Raw genomic sequence first — 20,804 nt, 5'->3', positions numbered from 1 at the left:
TCACGTTTCTAAAACAAATGCTTTTCTTGCCCATGTATCGTTCGTTCTTTGCTTAGTCCATCCGTCGGTTAGTTAGTCAGTCACTCCTCCGCTTGGTTTCCTCTCCTTTTCTTTCGCAAACAAACGAACAAAATAATGCAGAAAGCACACACATCTATCTACAACAGCTCTACTCACATCCTCACAAAAACTCACCTTCATTTACAATCACTTCTATTCCTCCAAATCTCTCTGCCAACACGCAGGCCACTTCTGTCTGTCTCTCTTTCTTTCCATGGCTTTTTGCTTTCTTTTTCCCTTGCTGCTCTTCTTCTCTCTTCAGTCCAGTTCCAGTTCCAGTTCACCCTGTTTAACGGTCAACTCCAAAATCAAGATCAATTCATTAGTCAGTCAGGGGTTAAGGGCAAGATATTTTACATCAGCTTTTCGGGGACGAGCGCGAACGCAGGTCCCCACTACCAGAAATTATACGCTCGAGTTACCCACATTTGGGGTAATCGCAAGGGTCAACCCAGTCCAAGTGCAATGAAAGGGCCTCGCCTTGAGAGGACTGCCTCCTTGATCACAGTACCTCCCGCGTCAGGTAAGTATGCCTGAAAGGCATACGCTTGCCGTGGTAAAACTCTCCCTCACCTATGTCCTTGTGGTACTGCTTTGCACGCTTCAAATCAGCCAGTGTCAGTTGCCGCCTTGGCCCGTCATGTCTTTTTCCGCCTTCCCTTTGGAGCTGCAGGGCTCCTGTGCACAGAAGAGAATGCTATAGTCATTATTTTTCCTTTCATTAAATGTGTCTTCCCCAAAAGGGAAGTGGGCCACACTCGGAGGTAGTGCTATACCGAGGCAACCCGTGGCTGGGACGAGGCAAGCCTCTTTTCCACAGCCCAGTTCCAAAAATCAGTTTAATATATGAGCTACTCAATGAGCAGCGTATCAGATATTAAGCTGATAAGAACAGATACTACACTTGATCTTAGCCAAAAGGCCGAGAAGCGATACCCACCAATACCCTCAATCAAGGGGGTGGTAGAGGGATCCTTCCCACAGTATATGGTGGATAGTAGCAGGTAGCCCCCAGAAGCCCTTGCGAGTCCCAAAAACGGACCCAGTGGCTCATCGGTTGGTAATCTTCTCATTGTAACTTTAAGACGCCAGCCACATACACTTAACTAACAAGATGGTGTTCTTTAGAATATTTACCAAACTTGATTTATCTCTATACTCCCCCCCCCCACCCCACCCCCAGTGAGATATATTGCCTCAAATGGACGCTTCTCAAGATGTGCGCGGGCTCTAGGAGATGACGTTTGGCTTAGGGTCTAGGCTACCAAATTTAGGGTTAGGGTAACGATTTTGGGGTTAGGGTTAGGGTAACGATGTTGGGGTTTAGGGTTAGAGTAACCAAATTAGGGCTAGTACAGATCAAACATAACCGATAACCAGCCAAATTTCAGCTGTTTTCCCTTGTCTACGACCATACCACAGGGAAAGCACCGGTTCTCGTCCGATCACCGAAGTTAAGCCCTGTCGGGCGGGGTTAGTACTTGGATGGGTGACCGCCTGGGAATACCCCGTGTTGTAGGCTTCATTTTTTCCTTTGCTTACTCTCTCAACGTTTTATCCGGGTAAACCGCTTCCGATACTCACGGCGTCCCGTAGACGAGTGAGGAGTAAAAGAAAAACTAACATAACAGGGAGGAGAGAAATCATTTTGCCACAACTTGCCGAGCTTGTGGCCAAAATCATTTCCCAATGCAAGAGAGCGAGCAAACGAAGGAGCGATGGCGCGCGCTCGAGATCTCAACACATTGTTGTGACAAATTCCACATTTGTACGTGACATCGAATCATTCGCACGCTCCCACGAATCACAAATAGGAAAACACGCACACTTTTACAGCACTTTCAAGGCCTCAAGACATGTCAAAACATTCCCACGATTAATAGAGGCGGATGGATTCAAAGTGACTGAAACGAAGCGAAGCGGCAACAGGTTCCACATTTTTACTTACTCGTCTGCCTCTTTGTTTGCTCGCTCGCTGGAACGAACGTTCCCTCCTCTCGCTCGCTCGCAATAAGAAATACATGACAACAAAACCTCGCCTGCCACAGGTATGGTTGACAATGTACTCACGTTTCTAAAACAAATGCTTTTCTTGCCCATGTATCGTTCGTTCTTTGCTTAGTCCATCCGTCGGTTAGTTAGTCAGTCACTCCTCCGCTTGGTTTCCTCTCCTTTTCTTTCGCAAACAAACGAACAAAATAATGCAGAAAGCACACACATCTATCTACAACAGCTCTACTCACATCCTCACAAAAACTCACCTTCATTTACAATCACTTCTATTCCTCCAAATCTCTCTGCCAACACGCAGGCCACTTCTGTCTGTCTCTCTTTCTTTCCATGGCTTTTTGCTTTCTTTTTCCCTTGCTGCTCTTCTTCTCTCTTCATTCCAGTTCCAGTTCCAGTTCACCCTGTTTAACGGTCAACTCCAAAATCAAGATCAATTCATTAGTCAGTCAGGGGTTAAGGGCAAGATATTTTACATCAGCTTTTCGGGGACGAGCGCGAACGCAGGTCCCCACTACCAGAAATTATACGCTCGAGTTACCCACATTTGGGGTAATCGCAAGGGTCAACCCAGTCCAAGTGCAATGAAAGGGCCTCGCCTTGAGAGGACTGCCTCCTTGATCACAGTACCTCCCGCGTCAGGTAAGTATGCCTGAAAGGCATACGCTTGCCGTGGTAAAACTCTCCCTCACCTATGTCCTTGTGGTACTGCTTTGCACGCTTCAAATCAGCCAGTGTCAGTTGCCGCCTTGGCCCGTCATGTCTTTTTCCGCCTTCCCTTTGGAGCTGCAGGGCTCCTGTGCACAGAAGAGAATGCTATAGTCATTATTTTTCCTTTCATTAAATGTGTCTTCCCCAAAAGGGAAGTGGGCCACACTCGGAGGTAGTGCTATACCGAGGCAACCCGTGGCTGGGACGAGGCAAGCCTCTTTTCCACAGCCCAGTTCCAAAAATCAGTTTAATATATGAGCTACTCAATGAGCAGCGTATCAGATATTAAGCTGATAAGAACAGATACTACACTTGATCTTAGCCAAAAGGCCGAGAAGCGATACCCACCAATACCCTCAATCAAGGGGGTGGTAGAGGGATCCTTCCCACAGTATATGGTGGATAGTAGCAGGTAGCCCCCAGAAGCCCTTGCGAGTCCCAAAAACGGACCCAGTGGCTCATCGGTTGGTAATCTTCTCATTGTAACTTTAAGACGCCAGCCACATACACTTAACTAACAAGATGGTGTTCTTTAGAATATTTACCAAACTTGATTTATCTCTATACTCCCCCCCCCCACCCCACCCCCAGTGAGATATATTGCCTCAAATGGACGCTTCTCAAGATGTGCGCGGGCTCTAGGAGATGACGTTTGGCTTAGGGTCTAGGCTACCAAATTTAGGGTTAGGGTAACGATTTTGGGGTTAGGGTTAGGGTAACGATGTTGGGGTTTAGGGTTAGAGTAACCAAATTAGGGCTAGTACAGATCAAACATAACCGATAACCAGCCAAATTTCAGCTGTTTTCCCTTGTCTACGACCATACCACAGGGAAAGCACCGGTTCTCGTCCGATCACCGAAGTTAAGCCCTGTCGGGCGGGGTTAGTACTTGGATGGGTGACCGCCTGGGAATACCCCGTGTTGTAGGCTTCATTTTTTCCTTTGCTTACTCTCTCAACGTTTTATCCGGGTAAACCGCTTCCGATACTCACGGCGTCCCGTAGACGAGTGAGGAGTAAAAGAAAAACTAACATAACAGGGAGGAGAGAAATCATTTTGCCACAACTTGCCGAGCTTGTGGCCAAAATCATTTCCCAATGCAAGAGAGCGAGCAAACGAAGGAGCGATGGCGCGCGCTCGAGATCTCAACACATTGTTGTGACAAATTCCACATTTGTACGTGACATCGAATCATTCGCACGCTCCCACGAATCACAAATAGGAAAACACGCACACTTTTACAGCACTTTCAAGGCCTCAAGACATGTCAAAACATTCCCACGATTAATAGAGGCGGATGGATTCAAAGTGACTGAAACGAAGCGAAGCGGCAACAGGTTCCACATTTTTACTTACTCGTCTGCCTCTTTGTTTGCTCGCTCGCTGGAACGAACGTTCCCTCCTCTCGCTCGCTCGCAATAAGAAATACATGACAACAAAACCTCGCCTGCCACAGGTATGGTTGACAATGTACTCACGTTTCTAAAACAAATGCTTTTCTTGCCCATGTATCGTTCGTTCTTTGCTTAGTCCATCCGTCGGTTAGTTAGTCAGTCACTCCTCCGCTTGGTTTCCTCTCCTTTTCTTTCGCAAACAAACGAACAAAATAATGCAGAAAGCACACACATCTATCTACAACAGCTCTACTCACATCCTCACAAAAACTCACCTTCATTTACAATCACTTCTATTCCTCCAAATCTCTCTGCCAACACGCAGGCCACTTCTGTCTGTCTCTCTTTCTTTCCATGGCTTTTTGCTTTCTTTTTCCCTTGCTGCTCTTCTTCTCTCTTCATTCCAGTTCCAGTTCCAGTTCACCCTGTTTAACGGTCAACTCCAAAATCAAGATCAATTCATTAGTCAGTCAGGGGTTAAGGGCAAGATATTTTACATCAGCTTTTCGGGGACGAGCGCGAACGCAGGTCCCCACTACCAGAAATTATACGCTCGAGTTACCCACATTTGGGGTAATCGCAAGGGTCAACCCAGTCCAAGTGCAATGAAAGGGCCTCGCCTTGAGAGGACTGCCTCCTTGATCACAGTACCTCCCGCGTCAGGTAAGTATGCCTGAAAGGCATACGCTTGCCGTGGTAAAACTCTCCCTCACCTATGTCCTTGTGGTACTGCTTTGCACGCTTCAAATCAGCCAGTGTCAGTTGCCGCCTTGGCCCGTCATGTCTTTTTCCGCCTTCCCTTTGGAGCTGCAGGGCTCCTGTGCACAGAAGAGAATGCTATAGTCATTATTTTTCCTTTCATTAAATGTGTCTTCCCCAAAAGGGAAGTGGGCCACACTCGGAGGTAGTGCTATACCGAGGCAACCCGTGGCTGGGACGAGGCAAGCCTCTTTTCCACAGCCCAGTTCCAAAAATCAGTTTAATATATGAGCTACTCAATGAGCAGCGTATCAGATATTAAGCTGATAAGAACAGATACTACACTTGATCTTAGCCAAAAGGCCGAGAAGCGATACCCACCAATACCCTCAATCAAGGGGGTGGTAGAGGGATCCTTCCCACAGTATATGGTGGATAGTAGCAGGTAGCCCCCAGAAGCCCTTGCGAGTCCCAAAAACGGACCCAGTGGCTCATCGGTTGGTAATCTTCTCATTGTAACTTTAAGACGCCAGCCACATACACTTAACTAACAAGATGGTGTTCTTTAGAATATTTACCAAACTTGATTTATCTCTATACTCCCCCCCCCCACCCCACCCCCAGTGAGATATATTGCCTCAAATGGACGCTTCTCAAGATGTGCGCGGGCTCTAGGAGATGACGTTTGGCTTAGGGTCTAGGCTACCAAATTTAGGGTTAGGGTAACGATTTTGGGGTTAGGGTTAGGGTAACGATGTTGGGGTTTAGGGTTAGAGTAACCAAATTAGGGCTAGTACAGATCAAACATAACCGATAACCAGCCAAATTTCAGCTGTTTTCCCTTGTCTACGACCATACCACAGGGAAAGCACCGGTTCTCGTCCGATCACCGAAGTTAAGCCCTGTCGGGCGGGGTTAGTACTTGGATGGGTGACCGCCTGGGAATACCCCGTGTTGTAGGCTTCATTTTTTCCTTTGCTTACTCTCTCAACGTTTTATCCGGGTAAACCGCTTCCGATACTCACGGCGTCCCGTAGACGAGTGAGGAGTAAAAGAAAAACTAACATAACAGGGAGGAGAGAAATCATTTTGCCACAACTTGCCGAGCTTGTGGCCAAAATCATTTCCCAATGCAAGAGAGCGAGCAAACGAAGGAGCGATGGCGCGCGCTCGAGATCTCAACACATTGTTGTGACAAATTCCACATTTGTACGTGACATCGAATCATTCGCACGCTCCCACGAATCACAAATAGGAAAACACGCACACTTTTACAGCACTTTCAAGGCCTCAAGACATGTCAAAACATTCCCACGATTAATAGAGGCGGATGGATTCAAAGTGACTGAAACGAAGCGAAGCGGCAACAGGTTCCACATTTTTACTTACTCGTCTGCCTCTTTGTTTGCTCGCTCGCTGGAACGAACGTTCCCTCCTCTCGCTCGCTCGCAATAAGAAATACATGACAACAAAACCTCGCCTGCCACAGGTATGGTTGACAATGTACTCACGTTTCTAAAACAAATGCTTTTCTTGCCCATGTATCGTTCGTTCTTTGCTTAGTCCATCCGTCGGTTAGTTAGTCAGTCACTCCTCCGCTTGGTTTCCTCTCCTTTTCTTTCGCAAACAAACGAACAAAATAATGCAGAAAGCACACACATCTATCTACAACAGCTCTACTCACATCCTCACAAAAACTCACCTTCATTTACAATCACTTCTATTCCTCCAAATCTCTCTGCCAACACGCAGGCCACTTCTGTCTGTCTCTCTTTCTTTCCATGGCTTTTTGCTTTCTTTTTCCCTTGCTGCTCTTCTTCTCTCTTCATTCCAGTTCCAGTTCCAGTTCACCCTGTTTAACGGTCAACTCCAAAATCAAGATCAATTCATTAGTCAGTCAGGGGTTAAGGGCAAGATATTTTACATCAGCTTTTCGGGGACGAGCGCGAACGCAGGTCCCCACTACCAGAAATTATACGCTCGAGTTACCCACATTTGGGGTAATCGCAAGGGTCAACCCAGTCCAAGTGCAATGAAAGGGCCTCGCCTTGAGAGGACTGCCTCCTTGATCACAGTACCTCCCGCGTCAGGTAAGTATGCCTGAAAGGCATACGCTTGCCGTGGTAAAACTCTCCCTCACCTATGTCCTTGTGGTACTGCTTTGCACGCTTCAAATCAGCCAGTGTCAGTTGCCGCCTTGGCCCGTCATGTCTTTTTCCGCCTTCCCTTTGGAGCTGCAGGGCTCCTGTGCACAGAAGAGAATGCTATAGTCATTATTTTTCCTTTCATTAAATGTGTCTTCCCCAAAAGGGAAGTGGGCCACACTCGGAGGTAGTGCTATACCGAGGCAACCCGTGGCTGGGACGAGGCAAGCCTCTTTTCCACAGCCCAGTTCCAAAAATCAGTTTAATATATGAGCTACTCAATGAGCAGCGTATCAGATATTAAGCTGATAAGAACAGATACTACACTTGATCTTAGCCAAAAGGCCGAGAAGCGATACCCACCAATACCCTCAATCAAGGGGGTGGTAGAGGGATCCTTCCCACAGTATATGGTGGATAGTAGCAGGTAGCCCCCAGAAGCCCTTGCGAGTCCCAAAAACGGACCCAGTGGCTCATCGGTTGGTAATCTTCTCATTGTAACTTTAAGACGCCAGCCACATACACTTAACTAACAAGATGGTGTTCTTTAGAATATTTACCAAACTTGATTTATCTCTATACTCCCCCCCCCCACCCCACCCCCAGTGAGATATATTGCCTCAAATGGACGCTTCTCAAGATGTGCGCGGGCTCTAGGAGATGACGTTTGGCTTAGGGTCTAGGCTACCAAATTTAGGGTTAGGGTAACGATTTTGGGGTTAGGGTTAGGGTAACGATGTTGGGGTTTAGGGTTAGAGTAACCAAATTAGGGCTAGTACAGATCAAACATAACCGTTAACCAGCCAAATTTCAGCTGTTTTCCCTTGTCTACGACCATACCACAGGGAAAGCACCGGTTCTCGTCCGATCACCGAAGTTAAGCCCTGTCGGGCGGGGTTAGTACTTGGATGGGTGACCGCCTGGGAATACCCCGTGTTGTAGGCTTCATTTTTTCCTTTGCTTACTCTCTCAACGTTTTATCCGGGTAAACCGCTTCCGATACTCACGGCGTCCCGTAGACGAGTGAGGAGTAAAAGAAAAACTAACATAACAGGGAGGAGAGAAATCATTTTGCCACAACTTGCCGAGCTTGTGGCCAAAATCATTTCCCAATGCAAGAGAGCGAGCAAACGAAGGAGCGATGGCGCGCGCTCGAGATCTCAACACATTGTTGTGACAAATTCCACATTTGTACGTGACATCGAATCATTCGCACGCTCCCACGAATCACAAATAGGAAAACACGCACACTTTTACAGCACTTTCAAGGCCTCAAGACATGTCAAAACATTCCCACGATTAATAGAGGCGGATGGATTCAAAGTGACTGAAACGAAGCGAAGCGGCAACAGGTTCCACATTTTTACTTACTCGTCTGCCTCTTTGTTTGCTCGCTCGCTGGAACGAACGTTCCCTCCTCTCGCTCGCTCGCAATAAGAAATACATGACAACAAAACCTCGCCTGCCACAGGTATGGTTGACAATGTACTCACGTTTCTAAAACAAATGCTTTTCTTGCCCATGTATCGTTCGTTCTTTGCTTAGTCCATCCGTCGGTTAGTTAGTCAGTCACTCCTCCGCTTGGTTTCCTCTCCTTTTCTTTCGCAAACAAACGAACAAAATAATGCAGAAAGCACACACATCTATCTACAACAGCTCTACTCACATCCTCACAAAAACTCACCTTCATTTACAATCACTTCTATTCCTCCAAATCTCTCTGCCAACACGCAGGCCACTTCTGTCTGTCTCTCTTTCTTTCCATGGCTTTTTGCTTTCTTTTTCCCTTGCTGCTCTTCTTCTCTCTTCATTCCAGTTCCAGTTCCAGTTCACCCTGTTTAACGGTCAACTCCAAAATCAAGATCAATTCATTAGTCAGTCAGGGGTTAAGGGCAAGATATTTTACATCAGCTTTTCGGGGACGAGCGCGAACGCAGGTCCCCACTACCAGAAATTATACGCTCGAGTTACCCACATTTGGGGTAATCGCAAGGGTCAACCCAGTCCAAGTGCAATGAAAGGGCCTCGCCTTGAGAGGACTGCCTCCTTGATCACAGTACCTCCCGCGTCAGGTAAGTATGCCTGAAAGGCATACGCTTGCCGTGGTAAAACTCTCCCTCACCTATGTCCTTGTGGTACTGCTTTGCACGCTTCAAATCAGCCAGTGTCAGTTGCCGCCTTGGCCCGTCATGTCTTTTTCCGCCTTCCCTTTGGAGCTGCAGGGCTCCTGTGCACAGAAGAGAATGCTATAGTCATTATTTTTCCTTTCATTAAATGTGTCTTCCCCAAAAGGGAAGTGGGCCACACTCGGAGGTAGTGCTATACCGAGGCAACCCGTGGCTGGGACGAGGCAAGCCTCTTTTCCACAGCCCAGTTCCAAAAATCAGTTTAATATATGAGCTACTCAATGAGCAGCGTATCAGATATTAAGCTGATAAGAACAGATACTACACTTGATCTTAGCCAAAAGGCCGAGAAGCGATACCCACCAATACCCTCAATCAAGGGGGTGGTAGAGGGATCCTTCCCACAGTATATGGTGGATAGTAGCAGGTAGCCCCCAGAAGCCCTTGCGAGTCCCAAAAACGGACCCAGTGGCTCATCGGTTGGTAATCTTCTCATTGTAACTTTAAGACGCCAGCCACATACACTTAACTAACAAGATGGTGTTCTTTAGAATATTTACCAAACTTGATTTATCTCTATACTCCCCCCCCCCACCCCACCCCCAGTGAGATATATTGCCTCAAATGGACGCTTCTCAAGATGTGCGCGGGCTCTAGGAGATGACGTTTGGCTTAGGGTCTAGGCTACCAAATTTAGGGTTAGGGTAACGATTTTGGGGTTAGGGTTAGGGTAACGATGTTGGGGTTTAGGGTTAGAGTAACCAAATTAGGGCTAGTACAGATCAAACATAACCGATAACCAGCCAAATTTCAGCTGTTTTCCCTTGTCTACGACCATACCACAGGGAAAGCACCGGTTCTCGTCCGATCACCGAAGTTAAGCCCTGTCGGGCGGGGTTAGTACTTGGATGGGTGACCGCCTGGGAATACCCCGTGTTGTAGGCTTCATTTTTTCCTTTGCTTACTCTCTCAACGTTTTATCCGGGTAAACCGCTTCCGATACTCACGGCGTCCCGTAGACGAGTGAGGAGTAAAAGAAAAACTAACATAACAGGGAGGAGAGAAATCATTTTGCCACAACTTGCCGAGCTTGTGGCCAAAATCATTTCCCAATGCAAGAGAGCGAGCAAACGAAGGAGCGATGGCGCGCGCTCGAGATCTCAACACATTGTTGTGACAAATTCCACATTTGTACGTGACATCGAATCATTCGCACGCTCCCACGAATCACAAATAGGAAAACACGCACACTTTTACAGCACTTTCAAGGCCTCAAGACATGTCAAAACATTCCCACGATTAATAGAGGCGGATGGATTCAAAGTGACTGAAACGAAGCGAAGCGGCAACAGGTTCCACATTTTTACTTACTCGTCTGCCTCTTTGTTTGCTCGCTCGCTGGAACGAACGTTCCCTCCTCTCGCTCGCTCGCAATAAGAAATACATGACAACAAAACCTCGCCTGCCACAGGTATGGTTGACAATGTACTCACGTTTCTAAAACAAATGCTTTTCTTGCCCATGTATCGTTCGTTCTTTGCTTAGTCCATCCGTCGGTTAGTTAGTCAGTCACTCCTCCGCTTGGTTTCCTCTCCTTTTCTTTCGCAAACAAACGAACAAAATAATGCAGAAAGCACACACATCTATCTACAACAGCTCTACTCACATCCTCACAAAAACTCACCTTCATTTACAATCACTTCTATTCCTCCAAATCTCTCTGCCAACACGCAGGCCACTTCTGTCTGTCTCTCTTTCTTTCCATGGCTTTTTGCTTTCTTTTTCCCTTGCTGCTCTTCTTCTCTCTTCATTCCAGTTCCAGTTCCAGTTCACCCTGTTTAACGGTCAACTCCAAAATCAAGATCAATTCATTAGTCAGTCAGGGGTTAAGGGCAAGATATTTTACATCAGCTTTTCGGGGACGAGCGCGAACGCAGGTCCCCACTACCAGAAATTATACGCTCGAGTTACCCACATTTGGGGTAATCGCAAGGGTCAACCCAGTCCAAGTGCAATGAAAGGGCCTCGCCTTGAGAGGACTGCCTCCTTGATCACAGTACCTCCCGCGTCAGGTAAGTATGCCTGAAAGGCATACGCTTGCCGTGGTAAAACTCTCCCTCACCTATGTCCTTGTGGTACTGCTTTGCACGCTTCAAATCAGCCAGTGTCAGTTGCCGCCTTGGCCCGTCATGTCTTTTTCCGCCTTCCCTTTGGAGCTGCAGGGCTCCTGTGCACAGAAGAGAATGCTATAGTCATTATTTTTCCTTTCATTAAATGTGTCTTCCCCAAAAGGGAAGTGGGCCACACTCGGAGGTAGTGCTATACCGAGGCAACCCGTGGCTGGGACGAGGCAAGCCTCTTTTCCACAGCCCAGTTCCAAAAATCAGTTTAATATATGAGCTACTCAATGAGCAGCGTATCAGATATTAAGCTGATAAGAACAGATACTACACTTGATCTTAGCCAAAAGGCCGAGAAGCGATACCCACCAATACCCTCAATCAAGGGGGTGGTAGAGGGATCCTTCCCACAGTATATGGTGGATAGTAGCAGGTAGCCCCCAGAAGCCCTTGCGAGTCCCAAAAACGGACCCAGTGGCTCATCGGTTGGTAATCTTCTCATTGTAACTTTAAGACGCCAGCCACATACACTTAACTAACAAGATGGTGTTCTTTAGAATATTTACCAAACTTGATTTATCTCTATACTCCCCCCCCCCACCCCACCCCCAGTGAGATATATTGCCTCAAATGGACGCTTCTCAAGATGTGCGCGGGCTCTAGGAGATGACGTTTGGCTTAGGGTCTAGGCTACCAAATTTAGGGTTAGGGTAACGATTTTGGGGTTAGGGTTAGGGTAACGATGTTGGGGTTTAGGGTTAGAGTAACCAAATTAGGGCTAGTACAGATCAAACATAACCGATAACCAGCCAAATTTCAGCTGTTTTCCCTTGTCTACGACCATACCACAGGGAAAGCACCGGTTCTCGTCCGATCACCGAAGTTAAGCCCTGTCGGGCGGGGTTAGTACTTGGATGGGTGACCGCCTGGGAATACCCCGTGTTGTAGGCTTCATTTTTTCCTTTGCTTACTCTCTCAACGTTTTATCCGGGTAAACCACTTCCGATACTCACGGCGTCCCGTAGACGAGTGAGGAGTAAAAGAAAAACTAACATAACAGGGAGGAGAGAAATCATTTTGCCACAACTTGCCGAGCTTGTGGCCAAAATCATTTCCCAATGCAAGAGAGCGAGCAAACGAAGGAGCGATGGCGCGCGCTCGAGATCTCAACACATTGTTGTGACAAATTCCACATTTGTACGTGACATCGAATCATTCGCACGCTCCCACGAATCACAAATAGGAAAACACGCACACTTTTACAGCACTTTCAAGGCCTCAAGACATGTCAAAACATTCCCACGATTAATAGAGGCGGATGGATTCAAAGTGACTGAAACGAAGCGAAGCGGCAACAGGTTCCACATTTTTACTTACTCGTCTGCCTCTTTGTTTGCTCGCTCGCTGGAACGAACGTTCCCTCCTCTCGCTCGCTCGCAATAAGAAATACATGACAACAAAACCTCGCCTGCCACAGGTATGGTTGACAATGTACTCACGTTTCTAAAACAAATGCTTTTCTTGCCCATGTATCGTTCGTTCTTTGCTTAGTCCATCCGTCGGTTAGTTAGTCAGTCACTCCTCCGCTTGGTTTCCTCTCCTTTTCTTTCGCAAACAAACGAACAAAATAATGCAGAAAGCACACACATCTATCTACAACAGCTCTACTCACATCCTCACAAAAACTCACCTTCATTTACAATCACTTCTATTCCTCCAAATCTCTCTGCCAACACGCAGGCCACTTCTGTCTGTCTCTCTTTCTTTCCATGGCTTTTTGCTTTCTTTTTCCCTTGCTGCTCTTCTTCTCTCTTCATTCCAGTTCCAGTTCCAGTTCACCCTGTTTAACGGTCAACTCCAAAATCAAGATCAATTCATTAGTCAGTCAGGGGTTAAGGGCAAGATATTTTACATCAGCTTTTCGGGGACGAGCGCGAACGCAGGTCCCCACTACCAGAAATTATACGCTCGAGTTACCCACATTTGGGGTAATCGCAAGGGTCAACCCAGTCCAAGTGCAATGAAAGGGCCTCGCCTTGAGAGGACTGCCTCCTTGATCACAGTACCTCCCGCGTCAGGTAAGTATGCCTGAAAGGCATACGCTTGCCGTGGTAAAACTCTCCCTCACCTATGTCCTTGTGGTACTGCTTTGCACGCTTCAAATCAGCCAGTGTCAGTTGCCGCCTTGGCCCGTCATGTCTTTTTCCGCCTTCCCTTTGGAGCTGCAGGGCTCCTGTGCACAGAAGAGAATGCTATAGTCATTATTTTTCCTTTCATTAAATGTGTCTTCCCCAAAAGGGAAGTGGGCCACACTCGGAGGTAGTGCTATACCGAGGCAACCCGTGGCTGGGACGAGGCAAGCCTCTTTTCCACAGCCCAGTTCCAAAAATCAGTTTAATATATGAGCTACTCAATGAGCAGCGTATCAGATATTAAGCTGATAAGAACAGATACTACACTTGATCTTAGCCAAAAGGCCGAGAAGCGATACCCACCAATACCCTCAATCAAGGGGGTGGTAGAGGGATCCTTCCCACAGTATATGGTGGATAGTAGCAGGTAGCCCCCAGAAGCCCTTGCGAGTCCCAAAAACGGACCCAGTGGCTCATCGGTTGGTAATCTTCTCATTGTAACTTTAAGACGCCAGCCACATACACTTAACTAACAAGATGGTGTTCTTTAGAATATTTACCAAACTTGATTTATCTCTATACTCCCCCCCCCCACCCCACCCCCAGTGAGATATATTGCCTCAAATGGACGCTTCTCAAGATGTGCGCGGGCTCTAGGAGATGACGTTTGGCTTAGGGTCTAGGCTACCAAATTTAGGGTTAGGGTAACGATTTTGGGGTTAGGGTTAGGGTAACGATGTTGGGGTTTAGGGTTAGAGTAACCAAATTAGGGCTAGTACAGATCAAACATAACCGATAACCAGCCAAATTTCAGCTGTTTTCCCTTGTCTACGACCATACCACAGGGAAAGCACCGGTTCTCGTCCGATCACCGAAGTTAAGCCCTGTCGGGCGGGGTTAGTACTTGGATGGGTGACCGCCTGGGAATACCCCGTGTTGTAGGCTTCATTTTTTCCTTTGCTTACTCTCTCAACGTTTTATCCGGGTAAACCGCTTCCGATACTCACGGCGTCCCGTAGACGAGTGAGGAGTAAAAGAAAAACTAACATAACAGGGAGGAGAGAAATCATTTTGCCACAACTTGCCGAGCTTGTGGCCAAAATCATTTCCCAATGCAAGAGAGCGAGCAAACGAAGGAGCGATGGCGCGCGCTCGAGATCTCAACACATTGTTGTGACAAATTCCACATTTGTACGTGACATCGAATCATTCGCACGCTCCCACGAATCACAAATAGGAAAACACGCACACTTTTACAGCACTTTCAAGGCCTCAAGACATGTCAAAACATTCCCACGATTAATAGAGGCGGATGGATTCAAAGTGACTGAAACGAAGCGAAGCGGCAACAGGTTCCACATTTTTACTTACTCGTCTGCCTCTTTGTTTGCTCGCTCGCTGGAACGAACGTTCCCTCCTCTCGCTCGCTCGCAATAAGAAATACATGACAACAAAACCTCGCCTGCCACAGGTATGGTTGACAATGTACTCACGTTTCTAAAACAAATGCTTTTCTTGCCCATGTATCGTTCGTTCTTTGCTTAGTCCATCCGTCGGTTAGTTAGTCAGTCACTCCTCCGCTTGGTTTCCTCTCCTTTTCTTTCGCAAACAAACGAACAAAATAATGCAGAAAGCACACACATCTATCTACAACAGCTCTACTCACATCCTCACAAAAACTCACCTTCATTTACAATCACTTCTATTCCTCCAAATCTCTCTGCCAACACGCAGGCCACTTCTGTCTGTCTCTCTTTCTTTCCATGGCTTTTTGCTTTCTTTTTCCCTTGCTGCTCTTCTTCTCTCTTCATTCCAGTTCCAGTTCCAGTTCACCCTGTTTAACGGTCAACTCCAAAATCAAGATCAATTCATTAGTCAGTCAGGGGTTAAGGGCAAGATATTTTACATCAGCTTTTCGGGGACGAGCGCGAACGCAGGTCCCCACTACCAGAAATTATACGCTCGAGTTACCCACATTTGGGGTAATCGCAAGGGTCAACCCAGTCCAAGTGCAATGAAAGGGCCTCGCCTTGAGAGGACTGCCTCCTTGATCACAGTACCTCCCGCGTCAGGTAAGTATGCCTGAAAGGCATACGCTTGCCGTGGTAAAACTCTCCCTCACCTATGTCCTTGTGGTACTGCTTTGCACGCTTCAAATCAGCCAGTGTCAGTTGCCGCCTTGGCCCGTCATGTCTTTTTCCGCCTTCCCTTTGGAGCTGCAGGGCTCCTGTGCACAGAAGAGAATGCTATAGTCATTATTTTTCCTTTCATTAAATGTGTCTTCCCCAAAAGGGAAGTGGGCCACACTCGGAGGTAGTGCTATACCGAGGCAACCCGTGGCTGGGACGAGGCAAGCCTCTTTTCCACAGCCCAGTTCCAAAAATCAGTTTAATATATGAGCTACTCAATGAGCAGCGTATCAGATATTAAGCTGATAAGAACAGATACTACACTTGATCTTAGCCAAAAGGCCGAGAAGCGATACCCACCAATACCCTCAATCAAGGGGGTGGTAGAGGGATCCTTCCCACAGTATATGGTGGATAGTAGCAGGTAGCCCCCAGAAGCCCTTGCGAGTCCCAAAAACGGACCCAGTGGCTCATCGGTTGGTAATCTTCTCATTGTAACTTTAAGACGCCAGCCACATACACTTAACTAACAAGATGGTGTTCTTTAGAATATTTACCAAACTTGATTTATCTCTATACTCCCCCCCCCCACCCCACCCCCAGTGAGATATATTGCCTCAAATGGACGCTTCTCAAGATGTGCGCGGGCTCTAGGAGATGACGTTTGGCTTAGGGTCTAGGCTACCAAATTTAGGGTTAGGGTAACGATTTTGGGGTTAGGGTTAGGGTAACGATGTTGGGGTTTAGGGTTAGAGTAACCAAATTAGGGCTAGTACAGATCAAACATAACCGATAACCAGCCAAATTTCAGCTGTTTTCCCTTGTCTACGACCATACCACAGGGAAAGCACCGGTTCTCGTCCGATCACCGAAGTTAAGCCCTGTCGGGCGGGGTTAGTACTTGGATGGGTGACCGCCTGGGAATACCCCGTGTTGTAGGCTTCATTTTTTCCTTTGCTTACTCTCTCAACGTTTTATCCGGGTAAACCGCTTCCGATACTCACGGCGTCCCGTAGACGAGTGAGGAGTAAAAGAAAAACTAACATAACAGGGAGGAGAGAAATCATTTTGCCACAACTTGCCGAGCTTGTGGCCAAAATCATTTCCCAATGCAAGAGAGCGAGCAAACGAAGGAGCGATGGCGCGCGCTCGAGATCTCAACACATTGTTGTGACAAATTCCACATTTGTACGTGACATCGAATCATTCGCACGCTCCCACGAATCACAAATAGGAAAACACGCACACTTTTACAGCACTTTCAAGGCCTCAAGACATGTCAAAACATTCCCACGATTAATAGAGGCGGATGGATTCAAAGTGACTGAAACGAAGCGAAGCGGCAACAGGTTCCACATTTTTACTTACTCGTCTGCCTCTTTGTTTGCTCGCTCGCTGGAACGAACGTTCCCTCCTCTCGCTCGCTCGCAATAAGAAATACATGACAACAAAACCTCGCCTGCCACAGGTATGGTTGACAATGTACTCACGTTTCTAAAACAAATGCTTTTCTTGCCCATGTATCGTTCGTTCTTTGCTTAGTCCATCCGTCGGTTAGTTAGTCAGTCACTCCTCCGCTTGGTTTCCTCTCCTTTTCTTTCGCAAACAAACGAACAAAATAATGCAGAAAGCACACACATCTATCTACAACAGCTCTACTCACATCCTCACAAAAACTCACCTTCATTTACAATCACTTCTATTCCTCCAAATCTCTCTGCCAACACGCAGGCCACTTCTGTCTGTCTCTCTTTCTTTCCATGGCTTTTTGCTTTCTTTTTCCCTTGCTGCTCTTCTTCTCTCTTCATTCCAGTTCCAGTTCCAGTTCACCCTGTTTAACGGTCAACTCCAAAATCAAGATCAATTCATTAGTCAGTCAGGGGTTAAGGGCAAGATATTTTACATCAGCTTTTCGGGGACGAGCGCGAACGCAGGTCCCCACTACCAGAAATTATACGCTCGAGTTACCCACATTTGGGGTAATCGCAAGGGTCAACCCAGTCCAAGTGCAATGAAAGGGCCTCGCCTTGAGAGGACTGCCTCCTTGATCACAGTACCTCCCGCGTCAGGTAAGTATGCCTGAAAGGCATACGCTTGCCGTGGTAAAACTCTCCCTCACCTATGTCCTTGTGGTACTGCTTTGCACGCTTCAAATCAGCCAGTGTCAGTTGCCGCCTTGGCCCGTCATGTCTTTTTCCGCCTTCCCTTTGGAGCTGCAGGGCTCCTGTGCACAGAAGAGAATGCTATAGTCATTATTTTTCCTTTCATTAAATGTGTCTTCCCCAAAAGGGAAGTGGGCCACACTCGGAGGTAGTGCTATACCGAGGCAACCCGTGGCTGGGACGAGGCAAGCCTCTTTTCCACAGCCCAGTTCCAAAAATCAGTTTAATATATGAGCTACTCAATGAGCAGCGTATCAGATATTAAGCTGATAAGAACAGATACTACACTTGATCTTAGCCAAAAGGCCGAGAAGCGATACCCACCAATACCCTCAATCAAGGGGGTGGTAGAGGGATCCTTCCCACAGTATATGGTGGATAGTAGCAGGTAGCCCCCAGAAGCCCTTGCGAGTCCCAAAAACGGACCCAGTGGCTCATCGGTTGGTAATCTTCTCATTGTAACTTTAAGACGCCAGCCACATACACTTAACTAACAAGATGGTGTTCTTTAGAATATTTACCAAACTTGATTTATCTCTATACTCCCCCCCCCCACCCCACCCCCAGTGAGATATATTGCCTCAAATGGACGCTTCTCAAGATGTGCGCGGGCTCTAGGAGATGACGTTTGGCTTAGGGTCTAGGCTACCAAATTTAGGGTTAGGGTAACGATTTTGGGGTTAGGGTTAGGGTAACGATGTTGGGGTTTAGGGTTAGAGTAACCAAATTAGGGCTAGTACAGATCAAACATAACCGATAACCAGCCAAATTTCAGCTGTTTTCCCTTGTCTACGACCATACCACAGGGAAAGCACCGGTTCTCGTCCGATCACCGAAGTTAAGCCCTGTCGGGCGGGGTTAGTACTTGGATGGGTGACCGCCTGGGAATACCCCGTGTTGTAGGCTTCATTTTTTCCTTTGCTTACTCTCTCAACGTTTTATCCGGGTAAACCGCTTCCGATACTCACGGCGTCCCGTAGACGAGTGAGGAGTAAAAGAAAAACTAACATAACAGGGAGGAGAGAAATCATTTTGCCACAACTTGCCGAGCTTGTGGCCAAAATCATTTCCCAATGCAAGAGAGCGAGCAAACGAAGGAGCGATGGCGCGCGCTCGAGATCTCAACACATTGTTGTGACAAATTCCACATTTGTACGTGACATCGAATCATTCGCACGCTCCCACGAATCACAAATAGGAAAACACGCACACTTTTACAGCACTTTCAAGGCCTCAAGACATGTCAAAACATTCCCACGATTAATAGAGGCGGATGGATTCAAAGTGACTGAAACGAAGCGAAGCGGCAACAGGTTCCACATTTTTACTTACTCGTCTGCCTCTTTGTTTGCTCGCTCGCTGGAACGAACGTTCCCTCCTCTCGCTCGCTCGCAATAAGAAATACATGACAACAAAACCTCGCCTGCCACAGGTATGGTTGACAATGTACTCACGTTTCTAAAACAAATGCTTTTCTTGCCCATGTATCGTTCGTTCTTTGCTTAGTCCATCCGTCGGTTAGTTAGTCAGTCACTCCTCCGCTTGGTTTCCTCTCCTTTTCTTTCGCAAACAAACGAACAAAATAATGCAGAAAGCACACACATCTATCTACAACAGCTCTACTCACATCCTCACAAAAACTCACCTTCATTTACAATCACTTCTATTCCTCCAAATCTCTCTGCCAACACGCAGGCCACTTCTGTCTGTCTCTCTTTCTTTCCATGGCTTTTTGCTTTCTTTTTCCCTTGCTGCTCTTCTTCTCTCTTCATTCCAGTTCCAGTTCCAGTTCACCCTGTTTAACGGTCAACTCCAAAATCAAGATCAATTCATTAGTCAGTCAGGGGTTAAGGGCAAGATATTTTACATCAGCTTTTCGGGGACGAGCGCGAACGCAGGTCCCCACTACCAGAAATTATACGCTCGAGTTACCCACATTTGGGGTAATCGCAAGGGTCAACCCAGTCCAAGTGCAATGAAAGGGCCTCGCCTTGAGAGGACTGCCTCCTTGATCACAGTACCTCCCGCGTCAGGTAAGTATGCCTGAAAGGCATACGCTTGCCGTGGTAAAACTCTCCCTCACCTATGTCCTTGTGGTACTGCTTTGCACGCTTCAAATCAGCCAGTGTCAGTTGCCGCCTTGGCCCGTCATGTCTTTTTCCGCCTTCCCTTTGGAGCTGCAGGGCTCCTGTGCACAGAAGAGAATGCTATAGTCATTATTTTTCCTTTCATTAAATGTGTCTTCCCCAAAAGGGAAGTGGGCCACACTCGGAGGTAGTGCTATACCGAGGCAACCCGTGGCTGGGACGAGGCAAGCCTCTTTTCCACAGCCCAGTTCCAAAAATCAGTTTAATATATGAGCTACTCAATGAGCAGCGTATCAGATATTAAGCTGATAAGAACAGATACTACACTTGATCTTAGCCAAAAGGCCGAGAAGCGATACCCACCAATACCCTCAATCAAGGGGGTGGTAGAGGGATCCTTCCCACAGTATATGGTGGATAGTAGCAGGTAGCCCCCAGAAGCCCTTGCGAGTCCCAAAAACGGACCCAGTGGCTCATCGGTTGGTAATCTTCTCATTGTAACTTTAAGACGCCAGCCACATACACTTAACTAACAAGATGGTGTTCTTTAGAATATTTACCAAACTTGATTTATCTCTATACTCCCCCCCCCCACCCCACCCCCAGTGAGATATATTGCCTCAAATGGACGCTTCTCAAGATGTGCGCGGGCTCTAGGAGATGACGTTTGGCTTAGGGTCTAGGCTACCAAATTTAGGGTTAGGGTAACGATTTTGGGGTTAGGGTTAGGGTAACGATGTTGGGGTTTAGGGTTAGAGTAACCAAATTAGGGCTAGTACAGATCAAACATAACCGATAACCAGCCAAATTTCAGCTGTTTTCCCTTGTCTACGACCATACCACAGGGAAAGCACCGGTTCTCGTCCGATCACCGAAGTTAAGCCCTGTCGGGCGGGGTTAGTACTTGGATGGGTGACCGCCTGGGAATACCCCGTGTTGTAGGCTTCATTTTTTCCTTTGCTTACTCTCTCAACGTTTTATCCGGGTAAACCGCTTCCGATACTCACGGCGTCCCGTAGACGAGTGAGGAGTA

At 47.3% G+C, this 20,804-nt stretch overlaps 30 non-coding genes across 30 annotated transcripts; 10 read left to right on the top strand and 20 right to left on the bottom strand.

Annotated features, from left to right (window-relative positions):
* Positions 1-427: 427 nt before the first annotated feature.
* Positions 428-591, bottom strand: LOC148738842 (U1 spliceosomal RNA). Its single transcript, XR_015997789.1, has one exon. It is a non-coding gene; the product is annotated as a U1 spliceosomal RNA (small nuclear RNA).
* Positions 592-802: 211 nt separating this feature from the next.
* On the bottom strand, positions 803-994 carry LOC148738841 (U2 spliceosomal RNA). Its single transcript, XR_015997589.1, has one exon. It is a non-coding gene; the product is annotated as a U2 spliceosomal RNA (small nuclear RNA).
* Positions 995-1,463: 469 nt separating this feature from the next.
* Positions 1,464-1,582, top strand: LOC148738840 (5S ribosomal RNA). The gene has a single exon (XR_015998091.1). It is a non-coding gene; the product is annotated as a 5S ribosomal RNA (ribosomal RNA).
* Positions 1,583-2,553: 971 nt separating this feature from the next.
* On the bottom strand, positions 2,554-2,717 carry LOC148738839 (U1 spliceosomal RNA). Its single transcript, XR_015997788.1, has one exon. It is a non-coding gene; the product is annotated as a U1 spliceosomal RNA (small nuclear RNA).
* A 211-nt stretch (positions 2,718-2,928) lies between these two features.
* LOC148738838 (U2 spliceosomal RNA) lies at positions 2,929-3,120 on the bottom strand. Its single transcript, XR_015997588.1, has one exon. It is a non-coding gene; the product is annotated as a U2 spliceosomal RNA (small nuclear RNA).
* A 469-nt stretch (positions 3,121-3,589) lies between these two features.
* On the top strand, positions 3,590-3,708 carry LOC148738837 (5S ribosomal RNA). Its single transcript, XR_015998090.1, has one exon. It is a non-coding gene; the product is annotated as a 5S ribosomal RNA (ribosomal RNA).
* A 971-nt stretch (positions 3,709-4,679) lies between these two features.
* LOC148738836 (U1 spliceosomal RNA) lies at positions 4,680-4,843 on the bottom strand. Its single transcript, XR_015997787.1, has one exon. It is a non-coding gene; the product is annotated as a U1 spliceosomal RNA (small nuclear RNA).
* Positions 4,844-5,054: 211 nt separating this feature from the next.
* On the bottom strand, positions 5,055-5,246 carry LOC148738835 (U2 spliceosomal RNA). The gene has a single exon (XR_015997587.1). It is a non-coding gene; the product is annotated as a U2 spliceosomal RNA (small nuclear RNA).
* Positions 5,247-5,715: 469 nt separating this feature from the next.
* LOC148738834 (5S ribosomal RNA) lies at positions 5,716-5,834 on the top strand. The gene has a single exon (XR_015998089.1). It is a non-coding gene; the product is annotated as a 5S ribosomal RNA (ribosomal RNA).
* A 971-nt stretch (positions 5,835-6,805) lies between these two features.
* On the bottom strand, positions 6,806-6,969 carry LOC148738833 (U1 spliceosomal RNA). The gene has a single exon (XR_015997786.1). It is a non-coding gene; the product is annotated as a U1 spliceosomal RNA (small nuclear RNA).
* Positions 6,970-7,180: 211 nt separating this feature from the next.
* Positions 7,181-7,372, bottom strand: LOC148738832 (U2 spliceosomal RNA). Its single transcript, XR_015997586.1, has one exon. It is a non-coding gene; the product is annotated as a U2 spliceosomal RNA (small nuclear RNA).
* Positions 7,373-7,841: 469 nt separating this feature from the next.
* On the top strand, positions 7,842-7,960 carry LOC148738831 (5S ribosomal RNA). Its single transcript, XR_015998088.1, has one exon. It is a non-coding gene; the product is annotated as a 5S ribosomal RNA (ribosomal RNA).
* Positions 7,961-8,931: 971 nt separating this feature from the next.
* LOC148738830 (U1 spliceosomal RNA) lies at positions 8,932-9,095 on the bottom strand. The gene has a single exon (XR_015997785.1). It is a non-coding gene; the product is annotated as a U1 spliceosomal RNA (small nuclear RNA).
* A 211-nt stretch (positions 9,096-9,306) lies between these two features.
* On the bottom strand, positions 9,307-9,498 carry LOC148738829 (U2 spliceosomal RNA). Its single transcript, XR_015997585.1, has one exon. It is a non-coding gene; the product is annotated as a U2 spliceosomal RNA (small nuclear RNA).
* Positions 9,499-9,967: 469 nt separating this feature from the next.
* On the top strand, positions 9,968-10,086 carry LOC148738828 (5S ribosomal RNA). Its single transcript, XR_015998087.1, has one exon. It is a non-coding gene; the product is annotated as a 5S ribosomal RNA (ribosomal RNA).
* A 971-nt stretch (positions 10,087-11,057) lies between these two features.
* Positions 11,058-11,221, bottom strand: LOC148738827 (U1 spliceosomal RNA). Its single transcript, XR_015997784.1, has one exon. It is a non-coding gene; the product is annotated as a U1 spliceosomal RNA (small nuclear RNA).
* A 211-nt stretch (positions 11,222-11,432) lies between these two features.
* LOC148738826 (U2 spliceosomal RNA) lies at positions 11,433-11,624 on the bottom strand. The gene has a single exon (XR_015997584.1). It is a non-coding gene; the product is annotated as a U2 spliceosomal RNA (small nuclear RNA).
* A 469-nt stretch (positions 11,625-12,093) lies between these two features.
* LOC148738825 (5S ribosomal RNA) lies at positions 12,094-12,212 on the top strand. Its single transcript, XR_015998086.1, has one exon. It is a non-coding gene; the product is annotated as a 5S ribosomal RNA (ribosomal RNA).
* Positions 12,213-13,183: 971 nt separating this feature from the next.
* Positions 13,184-13,347, bottom strand: LOC148738824 (U1 spliceosomal RNA). The gene has a single exon (XR_015997783.1). It is a non-coding gene; the product is annotated as a U1 spliceosomal RNA (small nuclear RNA).
* Positions 13,348-13,558: 211 nt separating this feature from the next.
* LOC148738823 (U2 spliceosomal RNA) lies at positions 13,559-13,750 on the bottom strand. The gene has a single exon (XR_015997583.1). It is a non-coding gene; the product is annotated as a U2 spliceosomal RNA (small nuclear RNA).
* A 469-nt stretch (positions 13,751-14,219) lies between these two features.
* LOC148738822 (5S ribosomal RNA) lies at positions 14,220-14,338 on the top strand. Its single transcript, XR_015998085.1, has one exon. It is a non-coding gene; the product is annotated as a 5S ribosomal RNA (ribosomal RNA).
* Positions 14,339-15,309: 971 nt separating this feature from the next.
* Positions 15,310-15,473, bottom strand: LOC148738821 (U1 spliceosomal RNA). Its single transcript, XR_015997782.1, has one exon. It is a non-coding gene; the product is annotated as a U1 spliceosomal RNA (small nuclear RNA).
* Positions 15,474-15,684: 211 nt separating this feature from the next.
* On the bottom strand, positions 15,685-15,876 carry LOC148738820 (U2 spliceosomal RNA). The gene has a single exon (XR_015997582.1). It is a non-coding gene; the product is annotated as a U2 spliceosomal RNA (small nuclear RNA).
* Positions 15,877-16,345: 469 nt separating this feature from the next.
* On the top strand, positions 16,346-16,464 carry LOC148738819 (5S ribosomal RNA). Its single transcript, XR_015998084.1, has one exon. It is a non-coding gene; the product is annotated as a 5S ribosomal RNA (ribosomal RNA).
* A 971-nt stretch (positions 16,465-17,435) lies between these two features.
* LOC148738818 (U1 spliceosomal RNA) lies at positions 17,436-17,599 on the bottom strand. Its single transcript, XR_015997781.1, has one exon. It is a non-coding gene; the product is annotated as a U1 spliceosomal RNA (small nuclear RNA).
* A 211-nt stretch (positions 17,600-17,810) lies between these two features.
* On the bottom strand, positions 17,811-18,002 carry LOC148738817 (U2 spliceosomal RNA). The gene has a single exon (XR_015997581.1). It is a non-coding gene; the product is annotated as a U2 spliceosomal RNA (small nuclear RNA).
* Positions 18,003-18,471: 469 nt separating this feature from the next.
* LOC148738816 (5S ribosomal RNA) lies at positions 18,472-18,590 on the top strand. Its single transcript, XR_015998083.1, has one exon. It is a non-coding gene; the product is annotated as a 5S ribosomal RNA (ribosomal RNA).
* A 971-nt stretch (positions 18,591-19,561) lies between these two features.
* Positions 19,562-19,725, bottom strand: LOC148738815 (U1 spliceosomal RNA). The gene has a single exon (XR_015997779.1). It is a non-coding gene; the product is annotated as a U1 spliceosomal RNA (small nuclear RNA).
* Positions 19,726-19,936: 211 nt separating this feature from the next.
* On the bottom strand, positions 19,937-20,128 carry LOC148738814 (U2 spliceosomal RNA). The gene has a single exon (XR_015997579.1). It is a non-coding gene; the product is annotated as a U2 spliceosomal RNA (small nuclear RNA).
* Positions 20,129-20,597: 469 nt separating this feature from the next.
* On the top strand, positions 20,598-20,716 carry LOC148738813 (5S ribosomal RNA). The gene has a single exon (XR_015998081.1). It is a non-coding gene; the product is annotated as a 5S ribosomal RNA (ribosomal RNA).
* Positions 20,717-20,804: the final 88 nt, after the last annotated feature.

This window comes from Stylophora pistillata, chromosome 2 (assembly GCF_964205215.1).
Source record: "Stylophora pistillata chromosome 2, jaStyPist1.2, whole genome shotgun sequence".
Lineage (NCBI taxonomy): Eukaryota > Metazoa > Cnidaria > Anthozoa > Scleractinia > Pocilloporidae > Stylophora > Stylophora pistillata.
The sequence above is the reverse complement of the archived record's forward strand: the minus strand, read 5'-3'. Positions and strand labels throughout refer to the sequence as shown.